The sequence below is a fragment of the Bos javanicus genome, chromosome 11 (genome assembly GCF_032452875.1).
Source record: "Bos javanicus breed banteng chromosome 11, ARS-OSU_banteng_1.0, whole genome shotgun sequence".
In the NCBI taxonomy this organism is placed as follows: Eukaryota; Metazoa; Chordata; class Mammalia; order Artiodactyla; family Bovidae; genus Bos; species Bos javanicus.
The window spans coordinates 46,211,995-46,230,302 of record NC_083878.1 but is presented as its reverse complement, the minus strand read 5'-3'; the positions used below and the strand labels follow the sequence as shown (position 1 = coordinate 46,230,302).

The window sequence follows — 18,308 nt, the reverse complement described above, 5'->3', positions numbered from 1 at the left end:
CAGCAACTCACAGCAATAAAGAGCTGGATTTTGGTCATGTTGGGAAAACAGGTCAGTCTGTTCCTCTGCCAACACAAGGGGTGGGGGACCGGTCTACCCACTCTAGATTTTTATATGTCTCCTTCCTGACTGCTCCCACTCCTAGTCTCTTCCCTTTGGTTTTGAAAGGGAAGATCTTTGCACTTGGGCAAGATGCGGCGTACAACCCAGACAGAGAGGGCAGAAAAACACAGTTCTTAAAGCTTGAAATGGCCCCGAAACAAGCTTCTGGACAGCCAGGTGTGCCTGCACACTTCTTCAGTAAGGCCTGTCCGGAGACCTCAACCAGGACTCCGTTTTCCCCAAGACCGAACTTTCTCAGCTCTTGCCAGGAAAGCAGAGAAGAAAGGCAACTTGCTGGAAACTCAGGAACTGTGTGTTATGATGCTCTCATGGCAGAAGGGGAAAGGGATCAGACCCTCGCCACCGCTGCCAGAGAGATGTGGCTTCAGTCTGAGAGAGTGAGTGGGCAGCAGGATGTGAGTCATCCACAGGGCAGTGCCGTGCCACAGACCGGGTAGCTAGTAATGGTCTCAGTTGCTCCGTTACTTCCCCAGCTTTTCATCGTTTCACTCAGGCAACAAACAGTCTAGCGAGGGTCTGGCAGAGCAACAAGACTGACCAGAGCCTTTGCCCTCACAAAACACAAACTGCTTCTCACACCCAGAATTTTACACTGAGGACTGGCCCTGAACACGACAGTCAAAGTCAACCTTCCACCCACCTCAGCAGCTGTACTGACCACACAGTTCATCATCCAGGTCACTCTTATTCATCATTCTGCTCGAAAGCAAACATTTACAGAGCACAGGAGGCTGTCCCCTGCTCTCCATGGGTGCCCCCCAAACCGACTCAGGGACCCTCACTCACCTGATCCAATCAGCAAGAAAAACTGCTCCAGGAGGAGCACCCCCGACTCCCAGGGCTCCATGGGTGAAGCTGGAGAGAAAAAGCTGTCTGTTGGAAGAGCAACCAAGAGCCTGGGCCTGTGTTTGGGGGCTCCGAGGGGCTTCAGCTGTTGGGAATGGCTTCACAGGAGACTGAAGTTCTAACAGAGTACAGTCTATTCATTTTTCAAAGGGGAAATCCATTTCTCTTGGCCTCTGGCTAGAGCCTTGCTCCTTAAAATGTGGTCCTCAGACCAGTAACAAGGGAGATGGCAGAATCTCAGACCCGCCCAGACCTGTAGAATCAGAATCTGCATTTTTTTAAAAATTTTATTCCCTGGTGGTCTAGTCATCCAGACGTCACGCTCCCAATTCAGGGGGCTTGGGTTCAATCCCTGACCAGGGAAAAAGATCCACATGCCACAACTAAGACCTGGTGCAGCCAAATAAATATTAAAAAAAAATTTATTAAAGCACAGTTGAATTACAATGTGTTGATTTCTGCTATACAGCAAAGTGATTCAGTTATATATGTGTGTGTTTGTGTATTTCATATTATTTTCTATTATGGTTTACCACAGGTTATTGAATATAGTTCCCTGTGCTATATAGTAGAACCTTATTGTTTATCTATTCTATATATAATAGTTTGCATCTGTTAATTCCAAACTTCCATTCCTTCCCTCACCCACACCCCCCCTTGGCAACCACAAATCTGTTCTCTATGTAGAATCTGCATTTTAACAAGGTCCCTGTGGGACTCATAGGCATGTTACATTTTAAGAAGCAGTTACAGAAGAATAATGACTTGTTATCTGTAAAGTTTAGAAAACAATATGGTAGTACCTTCTTCTTCAGTCAGATGTTGAAAAGCCACCACTGTTTCTTAAGCCTGATTTTCCTCAGCAAGCACTCAGACCATTTTAGCTAAGGAGGACTTCATAGCCTCTGGGGTCAGACTATATGGAATGAGCATCCCACTGTATCATTCTCATGCTGTGAGCTTCGGCAAATTCCCTTACTTCTAGCTGCCTCACATTTCTTTTCTGTACAGTGGAGATAATAGAGTTGTTCTCAGGATTAAATGAGCTTCCATTCTGGCTCAGTGGTAAAGAATCTATCTGCCAATGCAGAAGACACAGGCTCGATCCCTTGGTCAGGAATATCCCCTGGAGAAGGAAATTACAACCTACTCCAGTACTTGCCTGGAGAATCCCATGGCAGACTGCAGTCCATGGAGTCACAAAAAATTCAGACACGATTTAGCAACTAAACACACACACAGAGGATTAAATAAATAAAGTGCTTGGCGTGTACCTGGCATTAAGCGAGCACGAAATACGCTTGGATACTAATTGGATTTGGGTGTCCCCCAGTTTTCTATACACCATCTGTTAGGATGAAATGCTTCTGGACTTGGTGGTCTCATCCATTATGCACAGATGCTTCGCAGTTTTATATAAGTGACTTTATTTCTGGAGGCAACCTACTGTTACCCCTCCCCCAAATATATTCATTTCAGGACTGTCCATTTCATTTATTCCATCCCCACCATCTGCAGGGAGTTGAACTTTTCTGCTGTGACTTTGGATAATGCCTCTGACAATGATTTATGAAAACTTTGAATATGTGTATGAAGAAGCTGAAGTTGAACAGTTCTATGAAGACCTACAAGACCTTTTAGAACTAACACCCAAAAAACATGTCCTTTTCATTATAGGGGACTGGAATGCAAAAGTAGGAAGTCAAGAAACACCTGGAGTAACAGGCAAATTTGGCCTTGGAGTACAGAATGAAGCAGGGCAAAGGCTAATAGAGTTTTGCAAAGAGAACACACTGGTCATAGCAAACATTCTCTTCCAACAACACAAGAGAAGACTGTACACATGGACATCATCAGATGGTCAACACCGAAATCAGATTGATTGTATTCTTTGCAGCCAAAGATGGAGAAGCTCTATACAGTTAGCAAAAACAAGACTGGGAGCTGACTGCGGCTCAGATCATGAACTCGTTATTGCCAAATTCAGACTTAAATTGAAGAAAGTGGGGAAAACTACTAGACCATTCAGGTATGACCTAAATCAAATCCCTTATGATTATACAGTGGAAGTGAGAAATAGATTTAAGGACTAGATCTGATAGACAGAGTGCCTGATGAACTATGGAATGAGGTTCATGACATTGTACAGGAGACAGGGATCAAGATCATCCCCAAGAAAAAGAAATGCAAAAAAGCAAAATGACTGTCTGAGGAGGCCTTACAAATAGCCGTGAAAAGAAGAGAAGCCAAAAGCAAAGGAGAAAAGGAAAGATATACCCATTTGAATGCAGAGTTCCAAAGAATAGCAAGGAGAGATAAGAAAGCCTTCCTCAGTGATAGGTGCAAAGAAATAGAGGAAAACAATAGAACGGGAAAGACTAGAGATCTCTTCAAGAAACTTAGAGATACCAAGGGAACATTTCATGCAAAGATGGGTTCGATAAAGGACAGAAATGGTATGGACCTAACAGAAGCAGAAGATATTAAGAAGAGGTGGCAAGAATACACAGAAGAACTGTACAAAAAAGATCTTCACAACCAAGATAATCACGATGGTATGATCGCTCACCTAGAGCCAGACATCCTGGAATGTGAAGTCAAGTGGCCCTTAGGAAGTATCACTACAAACAAAGCTAGTGGAGGTGAAGGAATTCCAGTTGAACTCTTTCAAATCCTAAAAGATCATGTTGTGAAAGTGCTGCACTCAATATGTCAGCAAATTTGGAAAACTCAGCAATGGCCACAGGACTGGAAAAGGTCAGTTTTCATTCCAATCCCAAAGAAAGGCAATGCCAAAGAATGCTCAAACTACCACACAATTGCATTCATCTCACACGCTAGTAAAGTAATGCTCAAGATTCTCCAGGCCAGGCTTCAGCAATACGTGCAATGTGAACTTCCAGATATTCAAGCTGGATTTACAAAAGGCAGAGGAACCAGAGACCAAATTGCCAACATCCGCTGGATCATCGAAAAAGCAAGAGAGTTCCAGAAAAACATCTATTTCTGCTTTATTGACTATGCCAAAGCCTTTGACTGTGTGGATCGCAACAAACTGTGGAAAATTCTTCAAGAGATGGGAATACCAGACCACCCGACTTGCCTCTTGAGAAACCTGTATGCAGGTCAGGAACTAACAGTTAGAACTAGACAAGGAACAACAGACTGGTTCCAAATAGGAAAACGAGTATGTCAAGGCTGTATATTGTCACCCTGCTTATTTAACTTCTATGCAGAGTACATCATGAGAAATGCTGGGCTGGATGAAGCACAAGCTGGAATCCAGATTGCTGGGAGAAATATCAATAACCTCAGATATGCAGGTGACACCACCCTTATGGCAGAAAGAGAAGAAGAACTAAAAGCCTCTTGATGAAAGTGAAAGAGGAGAGTGAAAAAGTTGGCTTAAAGCTCAACATTCAGAAAACAAAGATCATGGCATCTGGTCCCATCACTCATGGCAAATAGATGGGTAAACAGTGGAAAGAGTGGCAGACTTTATTTTGGGGGGCTCAAAAATCACTACAGATGGTGATTGCAGCCATGAAATTAAATGACACTTACTCCTTGGAAGGAAAGTTATGACCAACCTAGACAGCATATCAAAAAGCAGAGACATTACTTTGTCAACAAAGGTCCATCTAGTCAAGGCTATGATCTTTCCAGTGGTCATGTATGGATGTGAGAGTTGGACTATAAAGAAAGCTGAGCACCGAAGAATTGATGGTTTTGAACTGTGGTGTTGGAGAAGACTCTTGAGAGTCCCTTGGACTGCAAGGAGATCCAACCAGTCCATCCTAAAGGAGATCAATCCTGGGTGTTCATTGGAAGGACTGATGTTGAAGCTGAAACTCCAATACTTTGGCCCCCTGATGCGAAGAGCTGACTCATTTGAAAAGACCCTGATGCTGGGAAAGATTGATGGCAGGAGGAGAAGGGGGAGACAGAGGATGAAATGGTTGGATGGCATCACCAACTCAATGGACATGAGTTTGTGTAAACTCCAGGAGTTGGTGATGGACAGGGAGGCCTGGAGTGCTGCGGTTCATGGGGTCGCAGAGAATCGGACGCGACTGAACTGAACTGAGTTGAACTGAATATGTATATAGGGGTCTTACCCTACTCGTTCCAGGTACCTTCTGAAACTTTGTTTCTGTCCTTCTTTCCTTCGGATTTATTTCTGGTTTTTCTGGGTCTTCCTTGCTGCCAGCAGTCTTTCTCTAGTTGTGGTGAGTCGGGGCTACTCTAGTTGCAGTGCACGGGCTTCTCATTCCCGTGGCTTCCCTTGTTGCAGAGTTGGGGTCCTAGGCACACAGGCTTCAGAAGTTTCGGTGTGTGGGCTCAGTAGTTGCGGCTCACATACTCTGGAATGCTAGCTCAGTAGTTACAGCGCACCAGCTCTCAAGCTCCGGAGTGAGAGCTTAATTGCCCCTCGGCATGTGATATTTTTGTTCCTGGACCAGGGATCAAGCCCGAGCCCCCTGCATTGGAAGGAGGATTCTTAACTACTTGACCACCAGGGAAGTCCTGAGAACCAGTATTTATACCTTACTGTACAAGGAAATGAGAACCTGAGAGCCCATGTCCACATCGTGAGTAGGGGAACAGAACCTGGAATGCTGGCTGGCACAGGAAGCCCTGACAGGCTGGGAATGAATGAATGACTCCAGACCCAACGTTCTTCCCAGCACTTACGGTTGCCTCCAATGTAAACCAGAGGAGTGACTTTTAGGGGTACAGCTTTCAGGCCAGACAATAGAGAGAGACCAAAAAGACAGACCTCAGTTGGAAATACTCTGTTCCATTGTCCCCTTGTGCAGGCTAAGTCGCTTCAGTCATGTCTAACTCTTTGCTACTCTATGGACTGTAGCCCAGGCCACCAGGCTCTTCTGTCCACGGGGATTCTCTCCAGGCAAGAACACTGTAATGGGTTGCCATTTCCTTTTCCATTGTCCCCATGAGAATTCATGTTTATCAGATTTGCATTATCAAACTGCGGTCACTGAAATGATTAGGCTAAATAATACATACACATGTTAAAAACTATACTGTACATGGTGGGAATGTAAATTGGTACAGCCGCTATGGAGAACAGGATGGATATTCCTTAAAAAACTAAAAATAGAGCTACCATGTGACCCTGCAATTCCACTCCTGGAATATACAGAGAAAACCATAAAAGATACCTACACTCCAATGTTCACTGCATCACTGTTTACAGTAGCCAAGACACGGAAGCAACCTTAATGTCCATCAACAGAGGAATGGATAAAGAAGATGTGATACATATATACAATGGAATATTACTCAGCCATTAAAAAGAATGAACTAATACCATTTGCAGCAACATGGGTGGACCTGGAGATTATCATACTAAGTGAAGTAAGTCACACAGAGAAAGACAAATATCATATGATATTTATATGTGGAATCTTTTAAAAAATGATACAAATGAAGTTATTAACATAATAGAAACAGACTCACAGACTTAGAGAAGGAACTTATGGTGGGAGGGGGAGGGTAGAGAGGAAGGATACTTACAGAGTTTGGGATGGACATGTACACACTGCTTTATTTTATACGAATAATCAACAAGGACCTAGTGTATAGCAAAAGGAACTCTGCTCAATACTCTATAATAACTTGAATAGGAAAAGAATTTGAAAAAGAATAGATACATTTATATGTGTAACTAAATCACTTTGCTGGACTAAAATATTGTTAGTCAACTATACTCCAACATGAAATTTAAAAATTAAATTAAAAACACTACACCCTACAGAAGAGTTTTGAGTTAAAAAGTGCTTCTGCTTGAAACCTCAGTTTTCTTATCTAACCCCCAAAATAACTACTATTGAGTTCCTTGTGAACTCATGACATTATTTAATATAATTAAATATGTACAGCTTAAAAAAAACAACAACTATTTATTTACTTGGCTGCACCAGGATCTTTTTTGCAACGTGAAGAATCTTCCGTTGTGTCATTCGAACTCTTAGTTGTAGCACATGGGATCTAGTTCCCTGACCAGGGATTGAACCTCGGCCCCCTGCATTGGGAGTGTGGCATCTTAGCCACTGGACCACCAGGGAAGTCCCTAAGTATGTACATCTTTTTGTATGTCAATCATATCTCAACCAAATGGTTTCTTTAAAAATTCCTTGTAATACAAACATAGAAAGTATTTATGTTTTTCTATGATATAAAATATATACCTTTTTTTTTTTTTTCCATGCAGCTTGTGGGATCTTAGTTCTCCAACCAAGGGTTTGATCCCAGGCCCTGAGCAGTGAAAATGCAGAGTCCTAACCACTAAACTGCCAGGGAATTCCCCCATTTTTCTCTTTTTCATCAAGTGAAATCCTACCACACACAGTTATACAACTGGTTCTTTTCACTTAACATGTTTAGATACCTCTGCATGTCACCATATATGTGTGTGTGCTCAGTTGTGTCCGACTCTTTGCAACCCTATGGACTGTAGCCCACCGGGCTCCTCTGTCCATGGGATTTTCCAGGCAGAAATACTGGACTGGGTTGCCATTTCCTACTCCAGGGAATCTTCCTGACCCAGGGTTTGAACCCATGTTTCTTGCATCTCCTGCATTGTCAGGCGAGTTCTTTACCACTAGCACCACCTAGATATGGAACTCCTTGATTCTTTTAAAAGCTGAGTAACAATCAATCATAATATGTGTGTGTGTGTGTGTGTGTGTGTGTGTGTGTGTATTCTCGCACAGGTGGAGTAGCTGGGTCATAGGCTATGTCAATGTTCTCATTTATATGGTATTGCCAAACTGTACCATTTAGACGCCCACCTGTGAGCCTGTAAGAGAAAATGTCAGTTTCAAGGTTCAGGATGTTTCAGATCTCCTTCGGGTTACATGTGGTCAGTGGCCTAATAGCCCACCTACATCTCCTTCATCAATATCGACACCCTCTTTAGCATCTCCGAACTCGCAGTAAGAATGAGACCTTTAGACTGTCATCCTCAGCAGTTAATTTTTTTTTTCCCCTTCTGGCTCTTGTAATTCCTGCACAAATCTGTCTTTTCCTTCACATTGTCCCTTCCAATCTAGACCAAGTCCACTCTCCATCCATCCATCCACCCTTCCCTCCCTGCACTCTCCAGAACAGTATCCCCAGCCCAGCACAGCTGTGAACACACTCGTCTCCTTCCCCTCAGGGTGTGTGTTTGCTTTTCCAGTGAGGTCACCCTCCCAGTCACCTCCTTGCTTGTTGATGTTCCTATGACCGCAGGGCCTGTTGGCATGGTGCTTGTTATGGGGTCAGTGTGGGTAACCAGGTTCTGAAGAGACAGGTTCTGCCACTGAAAACTTTAGAACTGTAGCTACTTGCTGCTTCAGCCCAGGCTGGCTGAGATCTTGCTGCCAAGAACTCTGATGATTAACCCAGGCCTCGCCCCCACCTTCCTCGTGGTTACCCACTTTTACTTCCTGTTTGTCTGTGCCTGGGGCGCCTAAAACAGGGGCCAATCAGAGGGCTTTACTGATGTTTTCAAACCTTTGGACAATATCTAGGCACCATTTCTGATGGGAGCTTCTTAGAAAGGAGGGAGGAATCCAGGGCAAGATGGAAAAGGAATCATTGCTGGTGCTGCTCTGGGTCCCAGTCCTGAACTAAGAACATCCTCCCCTATTCTAGTGGCTCAGACAGTAAAGAATCTGCCTGTGGCGATGCAGGAGACGGGCGTTTGATCCCTAGGTGGGAAAGGTACCCTGTAGGAGGAAATGGCAACCCACTCTAGTAGTCTTTCCTGGGAAATCCCATGAACAGAGGAGCCTGGTGGGCTACAGCCCCCGGGGTCGCAAAGAATTGGACATGACTGAGTGATTAACACACACTGCTGTCCCCAAGAGTGCCTCACTGTGACAGGGAAGAGCAAATTCGGACTCCACGTTGAATATGCTTCTTTCACTTTAACCTTTGCTTCTAAATGCTTTTGTTCTGATCATGACTACCTGTAAGTATTGACAGAATGGCCTGTCACAGGAACTCTTCCTCTGCCTGAATATTAAAATGCCTTTGTTCGGCTCACAAAGAGGCAATCTGACCCTGCCTACCTGTGAATGGTTGCAGAAAAGAATTGAACACATCCCTACCCCAGGGCTAGCCATTCCAAGAGATATTTTGCAAGACTTATGGCCTTTTTACTCTACTTCCTTACCTCCTCCCCTTCTCTGTTCTAGAAAAGAAACTGGCATTCAGACATCATAAGATGGTTTTGGGGGACCCTGTTTGTGTTAGTTGCTCAGTTGTGTCCAACTCTTTGTGACCCCATGGACTGTAGCCCCCCAGGCTCCTCTGTCCATGGGATTCTCCAGGCAAGAATACTGGAGTGGATTGCCATTTCCTTCTCCAGGGGATCTTCCTGGCCCAGGGATCAAACATGATTCTCCTGCATTGCAGGCAGATTCTTTACAATCTGAGCCACCAGGGAGGCCCTTGGGAGACCCTTGGGGAACCCTAGTCCACCATCTTCTCAGTCTATCAACTTTCTGAATAAAGTTGTTATTCCTTGCCTCAACACCTGATTTATTGGCCTATTGTGAAGCAAGCAGAGTGAGCTTGGACTTGTAACATCACCTGACCAGCTGCCTGACTTCCCTCTGCTGCCTAAGCCCAAGAGTGAGAACCATGGACAGTGTGGGGGACCCAGGACAGGGCCCAAGATGAAGGATGGGGGAATGCAGCCTATTGTGAAATCCAAGCTTAGTATCTCCATCCATCCCCTCCACCACATCTGGGTCCTTTCTTCATTTTATCCTCTCTCCTTAGTAGATTCAGTACTTTTCTCACCACTATCTCCTTCTGCCTTCAAACTTCCATAAATCTCCTTTTGTTCTTACAGTCACTGACACCAAGCAGGACCCTGCAGGGCCCTCCTAGGTACAAAATCTCTGTCACCCCTGTCTCTTGTTTGTAGAAAAAAGGCTTTAGTCTACTAGAACGTCCCTGAGTTCCAGAGCAGGAACAAGTCATTACTTAGCAGGGAAGTGAGGAAATGCAGAAACAAAGAAGCAGTTAAAGGAGAAAAGTAATGACAATAGCTCAGTGATAAAACAAGGTCCTAGTTCCTCCTCAAGGGATATACATCACAATCTGACACTATCTTATTAGAGTTTTCTGCCAAAACTAAGACCCTCCCCCGACCCCGACCCCGCCGACCCAAGTGGAGGATGATGACTACATGCTGAGCTGAGACTAGGCACTAGATCCCCAGACTGGTTGGAACCAGAAGGTAGATGACCAAAATTCCTGAAACATCACCTGGTTACTTCATCACAAACCAATCAGAAGAAAGTCACGTCCCCTGCACCCCTCACCCCAAATGTTGGGGCACAAACTCCCAGTAGTCTTACTGTGTGTGTGTGTGTGCTCAGTCACTTCAGTCCTGTCTGAATCTCCCTATGGAACGTAGTCTGCCATCCCAGTAGTCTTACTGTGTGTGTGTGTGTGTGCTCAGTCACTTCAGTCCTGTCTGAATCTTCCTATGGAACGTAGTCTGCCAGGTCCTTGTGTCCATGGGATTCTCCCAAGAATATGGGAGTGGGTTGCCATGCCCTCCTCTAGGGAATACTCCTACACCAGGGATCAAACCCACGCGTCTCCTACATTTCCTGCATGGCAGGCAGATTCTTTACCCACTGAACCTGGGGCCTTGCAAATTAATGCTGTGCCTTCCTTCGTCACAACTCTGTATCTGGGTAAATTGGCTTTGCTGTGCTGTGGACGAGCAAATTGGTGACATCACTTTTATCTACCACGCGCTCCTAGAGATAAAGAGCCTCTTCTCCACCATGCTGTCTGTTTGATTGTGAAATATGTGGTCATCTTCTCCACGCCGGCCAAAATTTCTGCCATGCCCTAGCTCTAAAACCCCAGCCTTTGCTCTGCTCTGCTCTCCCTGAATCCTCGTACTTGATGATGTCAGTGGACCTCTTTCTTTTGATTGTCCTCTCCGCTGACATCAGTGTGCTCTCTCCTCCAATTCCACACTGGTCTTCTTCCCCAGGGCCTCTCCCTTTTTTGCACACCTCCTTCTCTCTCCCAACATCTCCCTTCGAAATCTCAGTGTAGTCCCTAAATCACCACCTCCATCTCCAGGTCCACAGATCTAAATGCCAGCTGCCCATTTCGTCCATCAAATGAATTTCAACCACAATTTCTCAACTTCTCACCCCTACCCCAAGCAGCCCCCTTCTGACGACTTCCCCATTTTCATGACTCAATAGCTTTCCCAGGTGGCACTGGTAAAGAACCCGCCTGCCAATGCAGGAGACACAGAGACTGGAGTTCGATCCCGGGTGGGGAAGATTCCCTGGAGGCAATGACAACCCACACCAGTATTCTTGCCTGGAGAATCTCAGGGACAGAGAAGCCTGGCGAGCTACAGCCCGTGGAGTTGCAAAGAGTCAGGTACGACTGAAGCGACTTAGTATGCAGCTGTTTCTAAGATGCTTTGAAGCCTTCAGCTTCCACAACACCCAGTCTTTACCTCCTTCAGACTTTCTCACAAATTGGTACCTCTTTTCAGCTCCCGCCCCACCCACATTTCCTGGATTCTTCTGTGCCTCCAATCATCAATCCCTTATGCTAACATCTCAAAGGTGCCCCCTGCTGTGTGTGGAATGAAGCCCAACCCAGCGAAACTTCTCCAGGCTGCCCCTCCTGTCCTTTTCAATCCTGGGACATTCCTCCCTGCCCTCCATCCTGACATTCCTCTTCCACCGAGGCTCAGTATGCAATTCTCCGCTACACATTCCTCTATGGTAATCTCCATGGGAGATCTCTCATCTAAACTCCCAAATATCTGGATCTGGCACACTCAGCCCTCTTGGTCTGTGTGTTAGTCTTGTTTTCCCAGTCATGTCACAAGTTCCTGGAGCATCTTTGTGTTTCTTAGGATGAGGCCAGTAAATTCATAAACTCAGGAGCAAGACAAGGAAGGCAAATAAAGAAGGCAGAAAGGGGACAAGGACATGTATAAAAGATTAGGAGGATCCCTGTGGACCCTCTTAGCTCAGTCGATAAAGAATCTGCATGGAGACTGGGTTCGATCCCTGGATAGGGAAGACCCCCTGAAGGAGGAAATGGCAACTCACTCCAGTATTCTTGCCTGGAGAATCCCATGGACAGAGGAGCCTGTCCATGGCGTCGCAAAAGTTGGACACAACTTAGCGACTAAACCACCACTGTGGACCAAGCAAAACCCATCTGCAGGGGGATGGCCCTGTGGGCCACTGGTTTGAGACCCTCACCTAGATGCCTTGCCTGAGCCAGCTAGCCTATGAATATTTCTTTTATCTCTCTGAAGCAGCATCTAGCAAAGAGAGGGGAAGGGTGACCTGATTTCCTTGGCCTGGCATAGAAGGCGCAGCCGGCCTCAACAGCCCAGAGGTGTCACCTCCCTTTCTCACCCAGCCCATAGTGCTGCACCCGATGTCAGATGCTACCCCTTGGCTCCAGCTTCCTGTGAGGTCTAACCAGCAGAAGCTTTTCTCACTCACAGACTAAAGAAAGAGCCGCCTGCTCCTCCCGCTGCTCATGACCCTAATCAGAGCCGGATTGGGAGCACCTACCAGGTGGCATGAACAGCCTCTTGAAGCATAGGCTGAGCCTATGTGCCCCAACTTGGGTGGCAGGACATACAGGACTGGTGTGGGGAGAGGGGGTGGGGTGGAGACAGAAGGACTGGAGGGGAAAGGCAAAGGCAGGGAGAAGACAGGTGGTGGGAGGTGGGCTGGGAGGAGCCACAGTGGGGGTGGGGGCTTGGCAAAGCACGTGTAGAAACCCAACTAAAATACTTTTTTTTTTTTTTCCTTTGGTTGCACCAGGTCTTGTTTACAGCATGTGGGGTATTTAGTTGTGGCATGTAGGATTTAGTTCCCCAACCAGGGATTGAACCTGGCACCCTGCATTGGGAACTCAGTCTTAGCCAATGGATGACCAGGGAAGTCCTGAAACCCAATTTTGACTCCTCCTGTGGCCACTCTCTCACACCCACTCCTTTATCACTCCCTCCTCCCTAAGTCTAGCCACTCACCCGCAGCTCCTAGCCTCATCCCACTTCCAACCAAGCTACACAGGTGCCCAGACTAATCAGCTAGACCATGACTTTCATGAAGACTCCTTCAACAACTGCTGCCCACAGTAGGGCACAATCCAGAAGGTTCTGGCTGCCTGGCGCTCTCCTCTGTCCATCTGGCTTTCTTGTCCATTGATTCACCACGGGAAAAATCTAGTCAGCCCAGTCTGGCTGTTTCCCACCACCTCCCTTCCCTGCTCTGAAGGCAGCAGCCTCAAAGGTCACTTGAGAAAGTTACTGACTTCCTCACAAATGTTAGCTGCCACCTACATCCCATCATTTCCCTCTTCCCAGAAGGCCTGGGTGCAGTAATGTATGAATGTGTGCGTGAGCATGTGTGTTCAGTCACTCAGTCGTGTCTGACTCTTTTTGACCTCATGAACCCTCATCTCCTGAATTGGCAGGCGAGTTTACTGCTGAGCCACCAGGTGCAGTACTGTGTGCATGCTAAGTCGCTTCAGTTATGTCCAACTCTTTGCAACCCTATGGGCTGTAGTTCACCAGGCTCCTCTGTCCATGGGTTTCTCCAGGCAAGAATACTGGAGTGGGTTGCCATGCCAACACAGGGATCAAACCTGCATCTCTTACGTCAACCTGCATTGGCAGGCAGGTTCTTTACCACTAGCGCCACCTGGGAAACCCAAGAGCACAGTGGAGTAATTCTAAACCCATGAATAAGAAGAAACTGGAGCTCAGAAGGTGTCAGTCCATTCCTGAGACTACAGCGCTTATGAGCAGCTAACCCTCCTATGCTCCTCCCTGGAGGCCTGCCTCGGACCTGCCTTAAATGAGCACCATGAGCTCCTGGAAAACAAGGTGCAGGTTCTCTTTTTCATGTGACAAACAATGCAACAACTAGAGGCCAGAGCTAGGTAAACAGTTAAGAGGAACATTCATTAGTTTTGTGTTTGCTTATAATCTATCCTGTTGCTGAAATTCATTAAAAAAAAGTTGAACACCCCCCACAGACACACACCCTAGCATCACAGACTGCATGACGCTGTTCCCCCTGAAAGACATTGAAAGAGCAAAAGACACAAGGCAAGCGGAGCCCAGACGAAGGCAGTGGTCTGCTGGAATGTTCTGGAATGTTTTGATCCAGTTTCCTTTCAGAGGTGGCAGACCCTCTGTGTAGTGGAGCTCTGTGTTTGTGGTTTCTGTCTTCATGGAAGCTGTGCGGTTACCTGGAACACTGAACCAGCAGAACCATGACTTACATTTTCCGACATCATGTGATTTATGTACTATTTATGTTTCAGGATCTCTGTTATTCCCGACAGTTGGCAAAACATTTTCTACCGGGAATATTGGTACCTTGGAGTGGGAGGTGGAAACCCAGCACTAACTGCCTCCTGCATAGGATTATACTCATGATCTGCTCAGGGTGAGGCCCAGCAAGAGACTGAGGGAAGCTCCAAGGTCCCAGGGTTGACTGTACCAGCAGGGAAGGACCTGGATCACATTCAGACTCTTGATGCCTGGCCTCGAGTTGGTGGTCATCCACCCACCATTGAAATCAGGGCTCCAGGAATGTCAGTCCTCAGAGGTGCCTCTGAGTGCCAAAGTTCATCCTGCACCCCAGGTTGATCGTCTTGATTTAAGTTATGAGCTTTCTGGGCAAAGTGAGGCGATAACTGAGTTTTGAAAATTCACCACTGAATTCCACTCACTGCCCTGGGCAGCTCCTGATAACCTGCTCATAGCAGCCTGTCCCCACCTGCCTGTCCCCACTGCAGCCCTGAGTCCTCAGGCCACTCCTGGCCCAGTAACAATCAGGAAGAGATGGCACCAGGGGACCCGGAAAGCAGTCCTTCAACTCAACTCCTTCACACATTGCTCTCCTGTGCTCCCGCTTTATCATGCCAGCATCGCTCCAGGCACTCAGCTGAGCAACAAGCCATGTGAAAAAGAATTGCCTCACAAGCCTGTGTGATAAAGGGCAATCACAGAGGTATGCACGAAATATAGGTGAGGCCCTGAGCACCATGAGAGGAAGTCTTTGTGAGTTGGAATGCTTGTGCTCAGCTGTGTCTGACTCTTTGCCTACCCATGGACTGCAACTTGCCAGGCTCCTCTGTCCATGGAGGTGACTCTGGTAAAGGAATGAAGGGAAGACAGAAAAGACTGGATGAGAAAGCTGCAAAGGGCAGGTCCAGGCCAGAGCATGATTGCAATATGTAGCCACTAAGCCAACCTGGGGCCCTGCTTCATAATGAGGCCAAGACCCTTATCTACACGTCAGAGTTGGCAGAGACCCTCATTTGTTACAGCTTAATCCTAATCTGATCTTGGCTGGAAGGGAAGCCTTTCTCTTCTGCTCTCAGACTGTGGCTTTCCACATGCAAGTCCCAACAAAGCACTTAGGAATAAAATGGAATAAAGGAGAAAATATCAGAGAAGGAAATGGCAACCCATTCCAGTACTAGTGCCTGGAAAATCCCATGGATGGAGGAGCCTGGTAGGCCACAGTCCATGGAGTCACAAAGAGTCGGACACGACTGAGGGACTTCACTTTCACTTTCATCCAACAAGAGTAAGTGCTATTTCTTGAAACTCATAATTGTGGCTGTGTGTGTAGATGAATGTATAAATTGGGTTGTAATGGAAAAAAAAACACTTTTTTTTTTCCAGATAATTTCTTTGGCTGTATCAAGTTTTAGTTGTGGCATGTGGGATCAGTTCCCCAATCAGGGATCAAACCTGGGTGCCTTGCATTGGGAATGCAGAGCCTTAGCCACTGGACCATGAGGAAGTCCCTGTACAAAAACATTTCTTACTGAGGGTTGTGGTTTTAAAAGCTGAAGAAACCATTGCTTTAAGGGAAAGCAACCATCTATCAACTATTAAACAAAGACTATCAAAAATTGAATCTTGTTCTAAGTAGAGAAAAAAAGCAAGACTTGGCTCTTGTAATTAAGCTCTGAACTGGGGGATGAAAAGACAAACAAACCAGTAGGACAGGATGAGAAAAACCACAGTGACAGAAGGGTGTGCCCAGGGGAGGCAGGCCACGGCCTTGCCAGGGTCCTGGTGCTCCCAACTGGGGGTGGGGTGTGTGAATACAGACCAGCAGGGGCTGGTGTGGCCTCCCAGAGCCAGGGACTGCTCGCTGGGAGGTGGGGAGGGAAGCAGGGTCAGTGCGGCTGGGCAAGAATGGAAGGATCTGAGGGGAGAGCTGAAGACTTTCCCCTCTGGGAGATATGAAATTATCCCTATTGTTTAGAAGGGGATGGCTCGAGGCAGGGGCTGGGGGCTGGGGGTGGGGCAGCAGTTGAAGGACCAGATGTTGCGTTTGTCCCTGGTTCAAGAATTTTTCAAACTCACGTGAACATTGGTCCAGATGAAAACTTAGTCTACAGTTAACCATTTATTAGTCTGATAGGACTATCCATATTTTGCTTTTCTTCATATTTCTGCCTTGCGGTCCAGCTAGACCCAGCATTGGTGTCTGCCCAGCAGGCTTCTTTCCTCTCTTATCCCTGCTGGGTACTAAATCCTCCAGCAGGGGATGGGTTCAGAGAAAACAGTGTGTTAGCTGCTCAGTCGTGACTCAGTCCCAACTCTGCGACCCCATGGACTATAGTCTGCCAGGCTCCTCTGTCCATGGAATTCTCCAGGCAAGAATACAGGAGTGGGTACCCATTTCTTCTCCAGGGGATCGTCCCCATCCAGGGATTGAACCCTGGTCTTCTGCACTGCAGGCAGATTCTTTATAATCTGAACCCCCAGGGAAACCCAAGCCTACCCCCTAACACCCCTCCTTACACACCTGGGGGGCTGCCTGCAAACTAGCTGAGAAGGATGCAGCAGGGCTGACCGTCTGATTTTCAGCTCAGCATACAGGGACTGGCCTCTCTTTCTGCTTGTAAAAGAAGAAATGGAAAAAGCAACTTTACACAAATAAAAGTTAATTTAAAAATAAGATAAAGTTTCAAAAAAAAAAAAAAAGTATAAATAGAAAAGCAGAAGTAACCAAAGGGACTAAGATTCTATTTCCCCTTAAAGCAAAAACAGTTTTTGTCTGTAGGTCCAGAATATACTGTGTGCCTTTTCCTAGTCAGGGGCTTCCCAGGTGGCACTAGTGGTAAAGAACTCGCTTGCCAATGAAGGAGACCTAAGAGATGCTAGTTTGATCCCTGGGTCAGGAAGATCCCCTGGAGAAAGGTATGGCAACCCATTCTGATATTCTTGCCTGGAGAAACCTGCATGGACAGAAGAGCCTGGTGGGCTACAGTCCACAGGGTCAAAGAGTCAGACAAAACTGAAGTGACTTAGCAGCACAGCAGTTTCCTAGTCATCCCTCTGAGCCCAGTAATTGGAAAGGAACTGCTGCTGCTAAGTCCCTTCAGTCATGTCCGACTCTGTGCGACCCCATAGACAGCAGCCCATCAGGCTCCTCCGTCCCTGGGATTCTCCAGGCAAGAACACTGGAGTGGGTTGCCATTTCCTTCTCCAACGCATGAAAGTGAAAAGTGAAAGTGAAGTCGCTCACTCGTGTCCGATTCTTAGCGACCCCATGGACTGCAGCCTACCAGGTTCCTCCATCCATGGGATTTTCCAGGCAAGAGTACTGGAGTGGGGTGCCATTGCCTTCTCCAAAGGAAAGGAACTAGGCAATATTAATATGCAGCAACCAAAGGGCTAACTTTTAAAAGAAATTTTTATTTTATATTAGAGTACAAAATGACCCTGATGCTGGGAAAGATTGTAGCATCACCTACTCAATGGACTGTGGAGGACAGGGAAGCCTGGCGGGCTGCATGAAGTCCATGGGAATGCTAAGAGTCGGACACGACTTAGCGATTGAATAATAACACAGTTGATTAACAATGCAAAGGGCTAATTTTGAGGGGCTGAGAATCCACTTTCTTTCTGTTATACTTTGAACTTTTTTTTTTCTTTGAACTGTTTTTAAGAGGTACCCTAGAGAGTCGTAAAGTGCCCTTCTGTGTTGTCTATTCTTGTGCAAAGGCTGGTCTTTTCCTTGGCTCTCCACACACCAAGTCCCTCTCCACACCTCTGCTCCCAGTGGGTTCTGTTGCCTGCAATTCATTCGCCCTTGTTTTACATCTACTTGAATTCTGCCTCCAAAATGCCATTCAAATCCCATCTCCTCTAGGAAGTCAACCCACATAGGAGGACGTAGCACTCCTAAAATTTTTTATCCTTTTAAATCTTTATGAATAAGGGGCTCATTCATTTCCCTATTTTTATAGCTTTGTCATGTTAA

At 46.4% G+C, this 18,308-nt stretch overlaps 1 protein-coding gene across 1 annotated transcript in view; it reads right to left on the bottom strand.

The window, feature by feature from the left end:
* Positions 1-18,308, bottom strand: part of CHCHD5 (coiled-coil-helix-coiled-coil-helix domain containing 5) — a 68,101-nt gene that overhangs the window by 4,413 nt on the left and 45,380 nt on the right. The window lies entirely within an intron of this gene.